The sequence below is a fragment of the Erithacus rubecula genome, assembly GCF_903797595.1.
Source record: "Erithacus rubecula genome assembly, chromosome: 21".
In the NCBI taxonomy this organism is placed as follows: domain Eukaryota; kingdom Metazoa; phylum Chordata; class Aves; order Passeriformes; family Muscicapidae; genus Erithacus; species Erithacus rubecula.
Genome location: NC_136673.1, coordinates 3,052,221 through 3,071,365, shown reverse-complemented (window position 1 = coordinate 3,071,365; position 19,145 = coordinate 3,052,221). Strand labels below are relative to the sequence as shown.

At 44.2% G+C, this 19,145-nt stretch overlaps 1 protein-coding gene across 2 annotated transcripts in view; it reads left to right on the top strand.

Annotated features, from left to right (window-relative positions):
* Nucleotides 1-19,145, top strand: part of COL5A1 (collagen type V alpha 1 chain) — a 120,789-nt gene that overhangs the window by 32,077 nt on the left and 69,567 nt on the right. The window lies entirely within an intron of this gene.

Below are 19,145 nucleotides of genomic sequence, written 5' to 3'. Positions count from 1 at the left end.
CCTGGATATCCAGGCTGAATATTCATATTTTGGAATGCCAAAATCCCAGTTATAGAGTGAGGACTGGGTATCAAAATTGTGTTAAATGAAGAGATGTTCCCTGAGAAGTTGGACAATTAAAATAGGAAGTAAAAAGTGGATTTAAGGGGCACTGGAGTGACTTTTGCAAGTGTGGGATGTTCTGCCAAATATTTCAGCTCTGCTGATGTGTTTGGAGTTGTTAAATAAAAATGTGAGTTCTTCTCCAGCTCAGATCCTGCAAGGATTTGGTGTCACACCAAATTCAAATCCTGAATTTCCATTCTGTGCAATAACAGGATTTCCACAACTGCCCCTGGAATTTGGGGGATTCCCAGGTGGATTTTAGGGCTCCCCTGATTTTGGGACAGCTGATCCCTCTGCCAGGGAGGGAACTGAACCCAGCTTTTCATGGGCTCTCCCTGCTCCTCTTTTAACCCTTTCTGTGGCCATTTCTCCCTTGCTGCAAAGATTTGAACCCTGAGGGGCTGTGGGACCTGCTCAGTTTTGGGGCAAAAGGAATTTTTGCCTGTTCTGGCTGTGAGTTGGCATTTAGGAGAGCTGAATAATCAGAAAAATCTTCTTTTTCTTTGCCTTACATGTACAAGATGGATATAAACCCCCTCAGTTCTGATATTTATCTTTTTTTTGGTCACCCTCCTCACACATCACTGAAACCATCTTTAACAGCTTTTTTTTTTGTTGTTTTTTGTTTTAACTTTAAGAAGTTTTTCTGAAGCCAGTGGACTAGAACCTAATTTCCTTCATATCTCAGCAACTCCATTTCCTTTGGCCCCTCCTTTCTGCAAGGCTAAGCAGAAACAGAACAATGGGCAGAGGGTGCAAACTGTTCAGCTCCTGGATTCCTGGAAAGATGAGGAGGTGAATTTGCTGGGAATTAAAATAACTCAGAGATGTGGGAGTGGAGACAGGCTCTGTCTCAGCACAAGAGCTGAGAATTCACAAATTTAAAAAAATGGGAATTCATTAAATTAAATTAAATTTAAAAAATGGGAATTCATAAATTCACATCCTCTTTGTCAAGGCTGAAATCAAACCAACCCCAAACTTTTTTTTTTTTTTTTTTTTACTTTTTTTTTGTTTTGGAAGTTGTAATTATTGAAAGGGGATTGTGATGGGAGCAGCTCAAGAGCCTGGATGGCAACTTCTCACTCATGTTCTGCTGCAAAAATAAAAAATTAAAAAAAACTTTTAAAAAAGCCTGGCAGGAAAAGTTAGTGGAGTCTCAAAATATTTCTCTAGCAAAACATTCTTCCAGTGGAAAAATGACTTCCTCTCTCATTAAAATTCAATTAGCTGGGAGGCTCTGAGGGTCTCTGGGCAGCACTGGTTGAAAAGGGGCCAAACCCAGGTTGTACAAATTGAGTTTTGTGCTTGAGTTTTGCAGGGTTGGGAGGTTTCAAGCTGTGCCTGGGGGGGGAAGGGGTGAAAATGCAAAGGGATTTTTTATTTTTTTATTTTATTATTTTTCTGCAGGGAGAGAGGGAAGGATAAAAATCCAGCCTGTGGTGAGGGATAAACTTTCCCAGCAGCACTGGCAGGAGTCAAGACTTGTGACTGTGTCTCAGTTTTAGGGAGGACTGCTCCTTTTAATGTGATTTTCTTGAAATATAAATCAGAAATCAAAATCTGGTGGTTGAGTGTGGGGATAGAGAGAAGGGGAAGCTTGGGAATGGCTCTTTTGCAGAAAAAAAAACCCCAAAAAAAACCCCAAAATACCCAAAACATCTTCAGCCTGAAATGCAGGAAAACTTCCCAGACCATCCTGGTGATGCCATTTTTTGCCCATTTTTTACCCATTTTTTGTCCATTTTTTCCCCATTTTTTACCCATTTTTTGCCAATTTTTTGCCAATTTTTTCCCCATTTTTACCCATTTTTTGCTTATTTTTTGCCCATTTTTTGCCCATTTTTGCCAAATTTTTGCCCATTTTTTCCCCATTTTTGCCCATTTTTACCCATTTTTTTCCCATTTTCTGCCCATGGGGGATCTTGCTGTGGGGAAAGTGCTGCCCCAAGTCTGTGCCAGGGAAATGTTTCCACTTTGTTGTTTCATTTCCCTGCTGGATTTCCCATTTTGTCTCCTGATTTTCCACTCAGGGATTTTTTGTGTGCTGATAAAAGTCTTGTACAGCCCCTGGCTCCAGAGCTGGATTTGGCATCATGAAATTGTGGTGTGGATAGAGGTAAAAAATTGAGCAGCTTTTTGGCAAAATCACTGAGGAAGGAGTCACTTCTTTCACTTCCAATTCTTTAATTTATTTTATTATGTTTTGTATTTATTTATTATTTTATTATCATTTATTTTTTAATATTCTATCTTTATATATTATTTATTTATTTATTATTTTATTTTTAATAAAGTATTATTAAAACATTAAAAATATAAATTAGAATATTATAAATTAAAATAAGTTTAAATATTAAATAAGTAAAATATGAATTATAATATTATCATTATAATATTATATTATTATAAATATTATTTTTATAAAATTTTGCAGCCTTGTCTCACGATTTAAATGAGGTTTTGACCCTTCTTGATTTGCAGCAGTGCCTGCAGTGGCTGAACTGACTTTCCCCATTCAGGGCATGAATATTTTGTTTTTTAAGGTCACTTTTGGCTCCTTTAGAAAACAAGAACAGTTAATTTTGTGCCATAACTGGTGTAAAACCCCCCCCAAAAAGTGGATTCCTCTGATCTCAGCACCTGACAAAAATCCTGCCAAAGCCTGTCCTGGCATGGGACACAGGTGAAAGCTGCTGCTTTTGATTTCTTCACTCCCTTTGTGATTTTTTTTTTTGTTGTTGTTGTTTTTTGTTTTTTGTTTTATTTTTGAAGACCACGAGTGAAATCAAACCACCAGAAACGGAGGGAAAGCAATTTGGGATGAGCCAGAGAGGCTGGGCAGGGAGCCAGAGGTGCTCTTAGGACAAAGCAGGACAGACATTTGGGGCCCTGCAGGTGCTCCTGGGCTGTAAAAACTTCTTTTTTTTTTTTTAAGTTTACACTTAAAAAAACAATTATCCCAATGGTTGATAATCCCAGATTTCATTTCACTCTCTCCTTCCTTCCCCATGTTGGCTCTGCTGTTTCCATCTCTGGGAAATTCAGAGTTTTGGAGGTTGTTTCACTCTGAGTTTTTTGCTTTAGTGGAAGGGGTGGAATTAAAAGTGCATTTTTTCTACATGTGGGTGCATTTTATATGGTTTTTGGGGATGGAGAAGTTTCAGAGTGTCTTTTCTGTTAAACATCAAACTCTGTCTGCTCCAGCAGGAGATTTATTCTGCCTCTCCTCCCAGGATTGATGTTCAATCAATCAATCAATCAATCAATCAATTCTATCAATCAATTGCATCAATCCTCTCCAGGACTGATTGATGATGGTGCAGTGAACTTGGAGAAATTTGTAATAATTTAAATTAGACTTTCTCAGCTCTCAGGGACAAATCATGGGAGCCTCAGGTATCTAAATCCACATTTAATTCACATTTAATCTCAGTTTTGCCTCAGTGACTCTGTCTTGGCTGTTCTGGTGGCAGGAGGGTCAATTCTGATAGAGGAAAAATGAGAAATTCCCCAATTTTGGAGGGATTTCTTCATGGGAAGGAGGCTCAGGAGTTGGGAATGGCAGGTTTGGAGTCCCCATCCCTGGAGGTGTCCAAAAATCAGATACGACACTAAAATTTGTGACAAGGTTGGACTTGGAGCCTTTTCCCACCTCAATAATCCTGAAATCCTGGGATCTTCCAACCAGCAACACCCCCTGAGCTCAAAGCTGGACTCAGCAAGATCTGAGCCCAACCCAGAGGCTCAGCAAAGAGCAGGAAAAACCCAAAAAACCTTTTTAAAAAACGAATGTTTTTCCCTAACCTGGATCTGTGTGTCAGATCCCTGTTCCCATTTCTCCCTGGAGCTGACAGAGCTGGCTGCCTGCTCTGCTGGCCCTGCCAAATCTGATTTCACCTCCTTTGCTGCAGGGAGTGCAGAGAGGGGATGTTTTACACCACCACCATATAGCACAGTGTGAGAGCATGGAAAATAAAACCTCCTGAGCCAGCATTTAGGGATCTTTATTGAAGATGTCTGTAGCTTTCCCCAGCCTCCTAATAATTCTCTTTTTTGCTTGCTGGTTTTCTCGTCATTTCTTGATTTTAATTTTTTTTTTTTTTTCCAAAGATTCTCTTTAAAAACAGTGCATATGGATTAAATCACAGCTCTGGGCTCTTCCAGGAGAGCCTAGAAAATGTCTGCAATTATTGAGGTTATTCTGGATGGGTTTGCAATTAACAGGGAGGATTTTTGGTGCCAGAGCCTTGAAGAGATCTGATCAAAAATGTGAAATTTGGCCTCGTTTGGCAACAACTCAGCCTCAGCATCACCTTACAAAGGTGTCCAGGGACGTCACCTGGTTTTATCAGGGAGGGAAATAAGAATTGCAAAGCAATTTGTAAAAGTGACATTTGCACCCCTGAGTGGCTCTGGCTCCTCTGAGCCCAAACATCAGCCAGGCTGTTTGCACACACTCTGCTGAAACTCTTCTTTTCCATTCCCATTCTCTGGGTAATTGCAGCTCCAGCTCAGTCACTGGGTCAGCCTTGCTTAGTCATGATTACTAAATTCACTTATTTTTAATTTTTTTTTTTTTTTTTTTTAGTTTTTAGGTTGGTTTTTCCATGATTTTTTCCCAGTTTTTAAATTTTTTTTTTGTTTGGTCAGTGGTAAATTCCATTTCATCAGCTGTCAAAGCAACTGTGCTGGCATGTGTGGGTAATTAGTGCAGTTTGCTGCTATCAAGTGCCTGCAGGCTCTGATAGCTTCCAAAGCACTTTATTGTTCAAACAGATCATAAAATGCTTTTATTGATGTTCCAAACACTCCTGCAGTCCATCATTTATCTTTCCACAGCAGCCTCAGGAAGCTGCAGGGTCTCAGTTAATCCAGATTTAAGGTCCAGTTTTATTTAGGAGGTGCAGCCACCACCACTGGGGGTGGAAAAAATGAATTTTTCATGTTCCTCCCAACCCAAACCAGGCTGGAATTTTGTGATTTGGGCATTTTTTTTTGGCCCAGGATGGCATTGATGAGGGTTTTGTTGGCAAAGGGTGGGAAATGCTGAGGAAATGGGGCACAGAGCTGAAAATCCAGGATTTATTCCTGGTGGAGGAACCAGTGACATCCTGCTGCTCCAGTGGAAAATCAACATTTTTTGGGGGATATTATTCCTCAAATAAGCCATTTGTAACCTGCTGGTTGCTTGTTCCTATAAGGACTTGGTTTGGAGGAACATTTTCCAAATGGGATGGGAAGGGATGATGAGCAGAAATTTGGATTTGCCCATTTTCAGGGATTCTGAAGGGAAATTGGGATTTGCCATTTTCAGGAATACTGAGGAGAAATTTGGATTTGCCATTTTCAGGGATCTGAGGGGAAATTGGGATTTGCCCATTTTTTGGGGTGCTGAGGGGAAATTGGGATTTGCCCAATTTTCAGGGATTCTGAAGGGAAATTGAGACCTATTTCCCTGTCCCACTGTCCCTCCTGCAGAACAGAACAAAAAAAAAAATCTGAGTAAAATCTCTGGGCAGCCAAACCCCTCCTTTGGGGTGATTTCCATCCCCCAGGGACTCTGTGGGATTTGGGGAACAGAATTCTCTGCTCCAGGGCTGGCACAGCATCCCCAGGCTGGTTTTGGGGTGAAGGATGCTCAGAGCTCATTGCTCCTCCAGCTCTGGGCTCCTTTTGGGGTTTGTTCTCCCCCTTTTTGGATGGGAGGAGGGAGAGGGGGGTGGATTTTTTTATTTTTTTGGCAAGTGTGAGGAGCAGCAGGCTGGTTGCTGGGGCCAGACAGGCTGAGGTAATGCTGGAGAGCTGCTCCTCTCTGGGCAGGGGGATCTGCAGGGACAGGGGAAGCACCACAAAGGGGTTTGGGGAGGAACAGCAAATGGATGTGCTTGGGAAAGATGATTTTCCTCAGCTTGAGCAGCCGAAAGCCAAATGACTTGGGGGAGAAGTTTCCAGCTGAAAGTTTTTGGCAGCATCCCCTGAGCAAGATGGAAAAGGGATTTTTGGGAACAGGGGCTGTGTTCCCCTTCCCTGCTCACTTGTTCTATGTGGGAGGTTATTCACCAATTAATCCTATTTACATAAAAGTTATTTATTTTGGTCTCTTTTTTTTTTTTTTCAGCAGAAGTCTGTAAATAAGAATTATTTTTTTTCTATTTACAAAAGTGTGGGTGGGTTTGGATTGCTGCAGTGAATTCTTAGGTAGCAAAGGCTCATCTGAGCCAAACCCCAGGAGTTGGAGGAAGAGGATGATGAGGCTGCTCAGGGTTTGTGTCCTTGGTGGTGCTCAAGCTGCTGCTTCTCTGCAATTTCCCTTTTTTTTTTTTTTTTTTTTTTGCTATTTTCCTGCTTTTTTTCCACTTCTCTGAGGGAGGTTTTCCTGCACCAGGACAGATTAAAATCCCTTCCCAACCTCAAAACCTCTGGGCTGACTCCCTGTTCACCCCCTTCCCTCACCACTCATGCCTGAACAAATGAAACACATGTTCCTCACACATGCTGAGGTCTTTCCATTCCTTTTTTTTTTCTTCTTCTTTTTGGAAGCAGTCTGGGCTGCCTGCCAAAACCCAGAGGAAAATCCAAGCCCACTCCAGACATCCCCAGAGTGCAGGTGTAACCCTCACTCTGACAGAGCTGAAATGGAAATGTTCCCAATAAACCCATTCCCCAGGGTGGCAGCTGGAAAAGGGGATTCCTAATGATTTCTGCAGAAGATTGGATGGGGATTGGGGTGTCTGGGAGTTTTCTATCCCCTGCAAGAACATGGAAAATAAAAATCCCTGACTTTGGGCTCGTTGTTCTGCACCCCTGGCCGGGGCTCAGCAGGTCAGAGCTGCTGGAATAAAAAGAGTTTTGGCCACTGCAGGGGAAAGTTTGGGGGAATCAGAGCTGGAGGTGATTTTTGGGGTGCTGTTCTCTGCTCTGGAAGGGCTGCAAACACTGCAGGGCTCTCCTGAGGGTTTGGTGCCTCACAGGAGCAAATTTATCTGTGGGTTTTGCTTGCCCCTCTCCCAGCTTGCTGCTCAGAGGGGTCAAATCTGGGCTGGAGATGCTCAGAATGGTGAAATCCAAGCTCTGAAGATGTTCAGAACAGTGAAATTCACGTTCTGGGGATGTTCAGAATGGTGAAATTCAAGTTCTGAGGATGTTCAGAATGGTGGAATCCGAGATTTGGGGATGCTCAGAAAGGTAAAATCCAAGCTGGGGATGTTCAGAATGCTGAAATCTGGGCTAGGGATGCTCAGAAAGGTGAAATCTCAGCTCTGAGGATGCTCAGAATGGTGGAATTAAAATTCTGGTGATGCTCAGAAAGGGGAAATTCAGGCTGGAAATGCTCAGAATGGTGGAATCCAAGCTAGGGATGCTCAGAGCAATGGAATCTAAGATCCAGGGATGCTCAGAAAGGTGAAATCTCAGCTCTGGGGATGCTCAGCCTCCACTGCATCCAGCCCTGTTCCTTCATTTGGGTTTGCTTTGGAGAACCTAATTTCTGAGATTAATTTCACTCTTGATTCTCAGGCCCCTCCTTGGGATGACAATTTGGGGCACTATTTCATGGAACTATGCAGGTTTTATGCTTTAAAAACCATGGAATACCTTGAGCTGGAAAGATCAGATTTCTCTAAAGATCATCCAACCCCAAAGCAAGATTTTATTTTTATTTTTTTAGTGCTGAATTTCAAGTGGCAGATGCTGCATGGAAAGAAATGAAACCCAATTTCTCAAATAACAAAGCCCCAATTGAAGAAATGCTTTGGGGTGTGAACATTAGCAAAGGGCACATTTTAATTTTTCCTGGAAAAAAAAAAGAGGCAGAAAGGTGTGTGGATGAGATGTTCACACCTCTGCTTGCACACCAGCTCAGCTTTCCTTTCTTTCCTGAGCAGCCAAATTTCCAGCAGGGGTGGGAATTAGCAGCAGGAACCTGCACAAAGCCTCCTCCTGGGGTGGTCCCAGCAGCTCCATGTTCATTGCTTGGGTGATTCTTGCCAGCCAGATGCAGGAAAATCTTTTTTTTTCCAGCCCAAATTTGGTGTTGAGTTCCATTTTCTGAGTGTGTCAGCAGATCTCCCCGAGCTCAGGGGTGTAATCCCACTTGTAGCCTGAGATAATTTTGGCAGCCAGCTCTGTTTTTCCCCCCATTGCCTTTAATCCATAAAAACCTGGATTTCTGTGCTCAGCTGCTGGGACAGAAAAGGTTCCAAGTGCTGATTAAAATCCTCTGTGCACACAGAACCCCCTTGATGCTGAGCAGGAAAGCTCAGGGTGGATTTTAGGGGTGGAAATCCTGTCTGTGGGGCTGAGGAAACAGCAGCTCCACCAGATTTATTTGGCTCTGAGGGAAGAGAAGGGGGGTGGAATCAAGTTTGGGGTGCCTCAGGAGGCTCCAGCTGCTCTGGAATGGGCACTGGGGTGGGACTGGCTCATCCTGGAGTTCCCTTCCATCCCAATCCACTCTGGCTCTCAGCATTTCTTCCCTTTCTGCCCAAGGAGATGCTTTTCCAGCCTCTCCTGTTCACCACCTTCCCCAAATCCTCTCTTCCTCTTTGCACCCCAGAGGTGGGAGTGAAACCCTCTGGATTTTGGGATCAACACCTCCCAGGCAGGTTCTGAGACCCCTTTTTTACCCTAAAACCTGAGTGAGTGCCTCCACTTTGGCTCTGTGAGCTCTCAGATGAGTAACTCAATCCCAAATCTTTGCTTTACTCTGTATTTTCCACTGTGAGACCCCCTCACAATCCATCCTCCTGTGGGCAGCAGAATTCCTCATTTTCCAGAGATGAAATGGAAATAAATCAAGGTGAAACCAGAGAAAGGGGGGGAAGACACAAAGGAGCAGCTTTGTGCTGTGCTTGTGATGAGGGGGAATCTGGTTTTAAACCATCCCTGATGGTTCACACATATGTCATGGAATAAAAAAAAAATAATAATTCCACCAGGAAAAAAAGCAGCCCTGGAGCTTCAGGTTATTGGCTGATTATTTGAATTTGGAGTGGGGTGAGCAGGGTCTGGGTGAGGAGGTGACATCAGGGGGATGGAGAGAATGGAGTGGTGAAAAAAATTTGGAATTTGGAGCAGCAAAGTGAAGGATGGGCAGCCTCAAATTCGGGATTGTGAGGAGTTTTTGGAGGCTGTGGCTCCTCTGCAGGGAAAAAAACTCATTTTGCTGAGAGGGCACTGTTGGGCTGAGCATGGGGACAAGGGACAGCAGGGTGGTGGCACAGCCCAGCTTGGGCTACCTGGTGCTCAGAGAGCAGTGGAGGACAGGGGAAAAAGGGTTTGGTTTTTTTTTTCCCAGGGATTCCTAATGAGGAAAACGGAGAAAAAATCTCTTTTAGAGGCTGTGGAGCATTGAGTGTATTCGGGGTACCCCTCACACAACCAGGGGATTCTTTCAGAACTGCTCCTGGCCCCATCCTGTGCCCATCCCAGCATTTTTCAGTGCCAGTTCCAGGGCTGGCACAGCAGGGCACACAATGCCACCCATTCATTTGCCCCATTCAGTTCCCACAGCCCTGGGATGGGCTTTTGTGGGATTTTTCTTTTCTTTTTCTTTTTTTTTATATGAAATTTCCACGCTGGACCTTCCACCAAGGTCAGGCTGACCCTCTCCCCCTTTATATAAATTCTTCCCACAATGTGCAGGCCATGATTTAATGCAGCTTTCCAGAGGGTCTAAATGAGGATTTTGGGATGCTGTCCATGGGATTGAGCCTTGGGACAATGGGACACTCTTGGGGACAGCACCACCATGTCACCCTGTCCCATTGCTTTGTCCCTGCATGGAAATTTCTTTTTCTGACTGTCAAAATGAGGCTAAAATTGCAAAAAAATCCCATTTTTAGGTGCTCCCTGAGTTATCCTGCACAAACATATCCAGGCAAGCAAAGGTTTTGAGCAAGGATAAAGAGATTTTTTTTTTAAATTTTTTTTTTTTTTTTTTTTTTTTTTTTTTTAGTGAATAGTCTCATTTGCTGCTTCAGAAGCATAATCTGACTTGATGCTTCAATTAGGGAACAAAACCAGTCCCTGTGAATGTACCTGAGCCAAATCAGCTCCTGTTGGAAAATAATGGGAAGGAACTGCTGGAAAAACTGCTGCTGAGGGAGTTTTTCACACTGGTGGCTTTGTGAAAGCTCTGGAATAGAGAATAATTTTTAAAAAAAGGAGAAAAAAAAAAAAAGTTTGGATTCTGGAGAAATACCTGAGGATAGTTTTGGGGGTTTTGAGGGATCTCTTGCTATAAACTCCCTCTTAGGAAGTAGGATTAATATTATAAACAGATAAAGGGTGCCTTGATTTAAAAATACCTGAAAACTCATATTTGAGCAGCTTTTCAAGGATCCCTTTCAAAGTTATCTTTTGGATTTGCAGCAGGAATTTATCCTCTGGAGGAGGAGAAGGAAAAAGCAGCTGCTCAGAAGGTTCTGGGTGTCCAGCAGTGCCAGCACAGCACATGGTGATTGAGGAGCCTCTCTATTTTTAGGGCTGTAATTTGGGTGCAGAAGGACAGAAATGCTGATTTGGAGCCACCAAATGAGGAGTTTGAAGGCAAAAATCACAGAGTGATCACACAGGCTGCTGTGTGGTCATGGAGAGGGGAAAAAAAATAACTGCAAGGAGTGTTTGGAGGGGCAGGGATGGCTCCAAGTGTGTTGGAGGTGGAGCTGCTGACAGGTATCCACAAACCTTTGGGGTCTGCTCCCAAAATCCCTCTGGAATCTTAGCTCAGACTCCTTTTCCTCCTCCATCTGTCTTGGGGCTGGAAAATTGAGGAGAATGTTGGGTTTTGGGTTTTGGTTTTTTTTTGGGAAAAGGAAACCTGCTCATTTTGTGGTGCCTCAGCTGATTTTTTTCCAGCTGCTGTGGGGATTGGGGAGCTCAGAGATGCTCTGGGATCACTCAGACCTAAATTCCTTCTAATTTGTGTCTCAGCCTCTGGTGGGGACATGAGAGGGGTGGTGGGGACATTAAAGAGATGTTTGGATCTGATCAGATGAGAGCTCACCACAGACAATGCTCTGGGATGATTTCTTTTCCTGAGCTGTCTGTTTCCATGACATTTATAGCAGTTTAATTATCCTGAGCCTCTTTTCCCTGTCAGGAGTGATTGAAATCAACCATCAGATGGGAGAATTATTGGGACAGACAAAACACCTGCAGCTGCATGAAGGGATCACCCAGGGCTTGATTTTTTTTTGGGGGGGGGAAGCAGCCAAAAAAATGCAGAGTTATCCAAATGAACCCATGAGAGGAGAGAGTTTCCTCATGGCTGGTTTAAACCTTCAGATTAAATCACTCCATGAGATTTCTGGTGCCAACAAGGTGAATATTTTGGGATGGAGAGTTTGTAAATACAGAGAGTTGTTCCTTTGGTGGAGGTGTTTCCCTGTAGGAAATGCTTACAACAGATTTACTCCAAATCTTTCCTCTGAGTAGGATCCTTGTAGGGAGAGATCCTGAGCAACTTGTGGGGGATAAAAAATGAATTGGTGGGGACTGGAGACCCCATTAAAGCCCCACACAGGAGAACCCAGCCCAGGTATGACCTCAACATCCCAATTTTCTGCTGGAATTCCCAATTTTCTGCTGGAATTCCCATTTTTCTGCTGGAATTCCCAATTCCCTGGCTGTGCCAAGCACACTCCAGAGCTGCTTTCCTCTCCTCCCAGCTCTTCTCAGAACCCACTTTCCTCCTTTTCAGCCAAAACTGGACAGGGGGACACCAGGTCAGAATTTTGGTGAGTTCGTGGGAGCAGCCAACAAAACCTGAGTCACTCTGGGAGGGTTTTCTGCAGGCAGTTTTTTGGTTTTTTACCTTTTTTTTTCTTTTTCTCCTCCTAAAATTGAAGGCACACCTTGCCCAGCAGCTCCAAACTAAGCCAGAAGAGGATTTATTCCTTCCATTGTATTTGTATATATATATTTTATTTATATATATATATATATATATAGTATATATAAAATTTTATTTTTATATAATTTTATATATTATACTTTATATATGATATATTATATATATCATATTATATATTATAAATTACATACATTATATATTATGCATTATATATTACATACATTATATATTATACACATACATATAATATATATGATATATACTATATATTATATATAATATATATAAAATAAATACAATATATTATATATATTACATATATAATATATATTATATATATTTATTAAATTCCTTCAGATTTATTCCTTCATGTTTGTGGCATGGCTGCATTGGATCCAAATTAGATCCAGTGCAAGATTTCCATCCCAGGGCAATGAGAACCTCTGCTGACTCCTGTCCTGCAGGAGTGACAGAAATCTTCCAGAATGACCCAAACCTGGCAGGTTTTGCCTTATTTAGAGCCCCAAAATCAGCTCTGGGATATCCCAGGGTTATCAGCAGCCAGGCAGGGATATTTCTGAAACCTCTGAGGGCTCACCCACCATGCAGCTGCTGCTTTGGGGAGAAAATCTTCCCTTCAGAGGGATGAAATTTGACCTGCAGCTTAATAAAAACCTGTGCTTCAGGTTCCTGCCTCTTCACAAGTGCTCCTGATCTGCAGGGGGGAGCTCAGAGCATCTGCTCAGAGCACACAATTGAAAAAGAAAACTTGAAAAACGCTCGTTTTGCAATTATAAAGAGTGACTTTGCTCTCGAGTTTCATCTCCCCATTGTGATGTTCTCTCTTTATTGGGGTGGAGAGAAGTGGGACTGTCAGGGGCTTCTTCTTTCCTTTCTTTCTATTCTTTGCACTTTAAAAACTTAAACTGTGCCATTATTTTTTTCCCCCCTTTTTGCAAAAAGAGCTGCAGAAACCTCTGGTATTATTTTTGCCTCTCATATGATTTTTTTTTGCCTGTGCTTGGCCAGGATGGAGAGAAAGAGGGAAAATAAAGCAGCCTTTTGTCCCAGCAGCCCTGTCCCAGTCCACCCACCCTTCCAGACTGGGGCTGCAGAATCCATTCAGCCCCATCCTGCTTTCTGTGGCCAGAACTGATTGTTTTGCACCCAAAAACCCCGGGAGATAAATTGTGGTTTGTTCAACAGACAGAAATATATAAAAATAGCCAAGCAGAGTGGCTGAGCAGGTTGTTGATTTAAGGATATCTCTCTCTGGGTGTTTTTAGCAGCTTTTATTATATTTTAAAGGCACCTTGGCTGTTTTTCCCCTTTCCTGCAGTCCCCACTGCTTGGCTTTTCTCTGGCTGTGCCTCCCCATCTCACAGAGGAGCTTGTGGGGTCTGGGAGGAAAAATACAGACAAACCCAGTTTCAAGAAGGGCCTGGCAGAGCAGGGAAAGTGAAGTGAAAACCCAAATGTTGCCAAGATTTGGGCTGCAGTGGTGATGCCACCACTGGTGATGTCAGGCAAGAGCAAAACCAGAAGCCACAGAATCATTTTTCCTCAGGGTGGGTCCTGCTCTCTGCTGGAATTCCCTGCAGCAAACACTTAAAAAAAACATTTAAAAAATACACTTTTGTGCTCTGAAGGGGAGCACACAGCCCATGTCTGGTGGTTTGGAGCCCCAGACATGAGTCAGGGCGCAGCTGGAGCTGCCTGGCCTGGCATGAAGGGACAGGGCACTCAAACCTTGTGCTTTTCTACCTTCAACCTTCCCATTTTCCCCAGGAAATCCCAGCTGTGCCTCTGTCCCACTGTGCCAGGCAGGGTGCTGAGAGATGCTCTGCCCTTCCCACAGTGTCTTTCCCACCTTGGAAAACCAAAAAAACCTGGAAAAATGCAGTGCCAGCATGACCTTGTAATAAATCCTTAGTAGTTTTGCAGCTTCCTGGGCTTTTTGTTTTGTTTTTTTTTTATGGTTTGCAGCTTTCTGTGCCTCTGCCAGCACCCCCTGTTTTCTGAGCTGCCTCAAGGATTGTTTTGCTCTCTGCCCCATGTCCCCAAATTCCTGGATTTTAATTAAATGTCTCATTGCTAATTTGACTAAGCTGGGCTTTCCCCCACTCTTTTGGTGAATTTTTCCATTCTTTTGGTGAAGGTGGATTTCCTGGGGGAGCAATGCTCATCCCAGCCCCTCAGGCAGGCAGGAAAAGCTGAGGAAGGTGAAATGCAGAGCCTGGAGCAGCCCCAGGGATTTTGGGGACCTTCCAAGGGGTGATTTGATGTCTGTCTGAAAGGATGGAGAGCTCAGGTGGAGGGAAGGGCAGTCTGCAGCTTTTGCCCCTTTATTAAATCATTAAATGCTCCATCATTAAATCATTAAATAATTAAATCATTAAATGCCCATTTGAGTCTGGTCATGAGGAAAGGGGGAATTCAGAGGTATCACAGGGCACTGCAGAGAGCAGAGGGTTTGGCAGGATTTGGTGATGATGTGGTGAGGATTTGGTGATTAATTGCTCTGACAAACTTGGGAAGGCAAGGAAATCTTTCCCCCATTGAGGGTGGGAAGCACTGCCATGTAAATAATCCACACTGTGGTGAACCCTGGGGGTGATAACTTGGGGAAATGAGCTCTGAGCTCACAAAGAAAAGGAACTTTGGCATCAGCTGTGGCTCCACAGCTGCTCAGAGGTTGTGCCTGCTGGGGAGTGTTTGCTTTAGGGCAGGTTTATTCACTCTGGGATTGGGGTGGGAAGTGTCCACCTGCAAATGAACCTTGTGTGGAGCCTCCTGCCCTGCCTTGGAGTCCTTGACTGGTATTTGGGTGTTGGCAGAGCCACAGAGCTTCTTCAGGATTGTTTTCCAGAATTAGCAAAGCCATCTGGCTTTTGTTCCCCTCTGAGGGAATGGCTTGTCCTTCCCTTGTACTGAGGAGTCCTTGCTAAACTGCTCCAAACTGGATTTGGGATAGCTCACACACACACAGACCTTCTGTGGGCTCTGCAAGCAGCTCCTTGCTCCAAAAAAACTCTTAATTTTAAGGCATGAGTCTTGATTTAATTTTAAACAACAGCCACAAGGTTGCTGATCCAAGGATCCAGAAGTTTTGGGTGGAGGAAATAGGATTTGCTGTTGTGTTGGGGACAGCACAGAGAAGTCCCAGGGTTCAGGGGAGGGGACAAGGAGGGGACCACAGTCCCCCCTTGCAATGTAATGTAAAATCCAGCAAAAAATCCTAAATCAAATCTGCTGCAGATCCAGGAGCAGCGAGACCACAGATCCTCACATGATGGGAAATTGGCTTCTGCCCTGGGATTGTAAAATAGAAAGGTTGAGGAATTAGCAGAGAGGTTAATTAGCAGTCAGAGGGCTGCTTGCCCCTCTGCTGTGGTCAGGGGAGGAGGCTCGTGGGCTGTGATAATTGCTGTGTCTGTGCTCTGCAAGCTCAGTCTCAGCATCTGAGGTTCAGTCTCTGGCTGACCTGGGGCTGAGGGTTCCTTGGAGTCCCCACACAGAGTGAAAAAAGAGAAAATTTCCCCAGCCCTCCAGATGGTTTGGAGCCACATTTCATTCTGGTGACACTTCTCTCCTTGCTCTGCTTAATTAAACCTGTTTTTTGTTTGTTTTTTTTTTCAAAGAGGGTTGGGCAGAGGCTCCTCTCTGAGTGCCCAAAGCACAGGAGCTGGTTTTGGGTAACTCCAGAGCAGCCCCATCCAACCCTGCAGCCCCTAGAGCAGGATGGGGACACATCAGCATCCAGCTGGGTTTAACCAAACCACCAGGAACTTGTCCTGAGTCACAGCTGTGTGGGAGCCAAGCTTTTATTTATTATTATTTATTGCTATTTAGCCAAACTTTCAACAACTGCCTTCCCACTTTGTGCTGCTGTGGGACTGGGGGGGTGATGAGTCTTTTTTTGACCCCATTGCTGCAGTTTTGCTGCTCTTCGGGAGCTGCTGTGCTCAAAGGATGCTCTGAGCACCTCCAGCATCTCTGATTTTTGGGTTTCCATGCAGCAGGACTGGGGCTGTGGTGATTCCTGTGGGCACAGCAGTGAGAATCCATGGAAGGGCTGGTGAGAGGATTTATCAAGTGGAACATCTGAGGGCTGCCAGGCTGGCTCCAGGACAGGGATTTGGGGTTTTTGAAGGCTGAGCTTCCACTTCATCCCAGAGCTGCACTGAACCTTTGCACCTCTTCAGCCTCTGGCTGGGTTTGGGGTTGTGGAGCCAGGTTTGTCAGGATAAAATCCCAGTGATTCCCAATAATTGTGAAGATTTTCTGTTCCCATTGCACACCCTGGGTCTGTGTCTGTCCAGTTTCAATGCAGGAGTTTCCAAAAGCACATCCAGCAGGATTTACTCTTAGGGATGCTGAATCTCAGACTTTTGGGGTGATGCCCTAACCAGACTCCAATTAATGATCAGTGAGAGCCCTGAAAAATCCCAGGATTTAGGGAGCTGCTGCCAGTGCCAGATGAAGTCACTCTGATCCTCCTCTCCAGCTGGTTTTTTTTTGTTTTTTTTTTTTCACTGAACCACAACGATTCCTCCGAGTTCCTGAAGCTGATGTCATTGGAAGTGATGTGACATTTTTTACACGAGTGTAGAATAAGTGCTAAAAAATGCTCCAGAAAGAGCTTTTCCAGCCTTGTCTGGGAGCTGGCTGGGGAGTTGAGCTAAACTGGCTTTGATGGAACTTAATCCATAAAGCAAATGAGTCATCAGGCATAAATGGCTTTACCATAAATGTCAGGCAGAGCCTGACTGGTCCTGACAGTTCTCACTTCCATCTGTCTGCTGGAGCAAATGAAACCCTCTCAACTCACAGCCCTGCTCAGAAATGTGCTGTCCTGCCTCCTCCTCTTCACCAGGAGTTTTAGGAATAAAGGCCAAAATGTGATTTATCCCCTTTTTTAAGCACTGCCTCCCTTAATGTATGAAATCGTGGTTATTTGCAGGCAAAAAAAATTGACTTTTTTTATTCTCTGCTTCATTTTTTTTTGGTTAAACAGGCAAAACACAACTGAGCTCAGCCTCTGGGTGCTACTAAGTCACTGCAGAATTTACTTGAAGCTTGTGCCCAACTCATTGCCAGGCCAAAAAAGAGTTTTACCCATTGTGTGGGTGGCTGCAGGATGCTGCTGGTGACTTCTACAAAACAACACCAGAGCATTTCTGTCTGAAATAACTCAATACTTGAAAATACATCTTTTATTTGGCTGCTCAGCTCTTTAAACCACTTCACTGGTGCATTTTTAAGTTGTCTCTCTTGGAAAAACCTTGTTTTAGATTAACAGTGCTGCAAAAATCCAGGTGGGAAAGGGATTTTTGGGGTGGTTTGGGACCAAAATAGGGACAGTTGAGGGAGGGAGAGGAGCAGGGCTGGCTCCTCTGTGGCAGCCAGGATCCCTGGGCAGGATTTATTAGCAGCAGCACACTGGAGAGGACACAAAAGACTCTGAACCTCCCAGTGTGGTTTGCTCTATTTAAAGTTTGGCTTTTTAAATCCCAGAAATGGGGCTCTTGACAGCAGAGCTTTGTGCAGCTTTTGTGAGGTGCAGATAGTGGGGCTTTTTTATTGCAGCCTAAATTAGCCCATTTGATTGTTTGCTGCTGAGGGATGAGGTCAATTGAGTGGGAATCTTGCTAACAAGGTTTTTACTCCTGTCTGCTTTTTACAAGTGTTAGCACGGGGTATCCCCCAGTGCTGGGTATGAAACAAAGATGAATGGAATGAACTTTTCTCCTTCCCTCTCTGCTGAGCTGCTCAGCTCCTGCCTCTGAGCTTGGCTGCTCTCATTCATCCCAAATTCAAATTTTTATTTTTCATTTGGCAAACTGGGTTTTGCATGCTGGAAGGAGACAAGGATGAACTTTGGGCAGGGTGGTTGGTTGGGTTTGAAAAGGAAAGGGGACCCAGCAGTGCTGGTGGAGCTGCTGAGCTCTCTGATGCTTTTTCCTGGTGCTCCCCACAGCCCAAATTTATTCAATTACTCACTGATTTTCCCAAGTTCTTGACCCAGAATGAGCAGGAAGCTTCCCCTGCTCAGCCTCCCCCTCTCACTCAGCAGAAACCATGGGGCCCACGCTGTCCTTTGCTGTGTTCATTTTTTTTTTTTTTTCTTTGAATTTTGAGGTTCATTTTTTTCTGCTCTGGCTCCAGGAATTTGCAGATTTTTTATTCCCCATCTTCTCCAAGGCTGAGGATGCCCAAGCTCCTACAGTGAAGCAGGGTGGGATCAAGGTTTTCTCCCCATGAGCTGCCATCAGCTGAGACTAAAAACAAACCCAGCTTTAGCAAATTCTCTTCTGCTTAACCTTTGGCACTGCGTTTAGCCAAGATTCCTTTCCTTGCTTTATCTCTTCCTTGAGGAAACACAGTTCCAGCCCTGGTCACTTATGGGATGCAGCCTATCAGCTCTCCACGAGGTGTAAATCCAACCTTATCAGGGAGAAAAAGCTTTTTCAGCCTCCCCTGCCTCTTGGAGACAAGTCCCAGCTCTGCTCTGGGCCTGGCTTCTTTCAGCTTATCCCAACAATTCCAGGCACTTCCCATGGAAAACAGGGAGATTTAAGCACCTGAGGGAGAGAAGGGCACAAATGGCTTAGCTGAGGTGTCAGGGAGGGCAGAAATAGCAGCTGGAAGGGTTTTCACATCAACCTTGGCCAGGTTGGGTATTCCCTGCTGGAGGGGATTCCAAAGGAGCTCTGGAGTGCCTTTGGAGACAGGGATGGTTATGATTTATGGCCTGAATAACCCCATAACACCCCTGGGGTGTCCTGGAAGTCCCACCATGGTCCAGGTCCCATGGGCAGGTGACAGCCAGAGCTGCTTGGAAAAGGGAAATATTCTACAAGGCAAAAAAACTCTGATTTTTTTTTATTTTCCCACTACTCTAAGCCCAGTTTTGGTGGTTACATTGCAAAAGAAAAAGCTGGAATAGTAATGGCAGGATTAGATTTATATTAAAAAAAAAAAAAAAGAAGAAAAGGGAAAGGAAAGGGAAGATGTTTCTCGTTTTAAAAATGGAAAATTCAAACTCACTTTGCAGACGTTCCTGTTAATTTTGTAAAAGTTATTCACTGGAAACAATGACTAATGAGCTCAGTGAGTGCTCCTTGAAGGGTGGCTGGGGTAGGTCTGAGAGGTGCCCAGATGTTCCTGAGCTGCTGCAGGG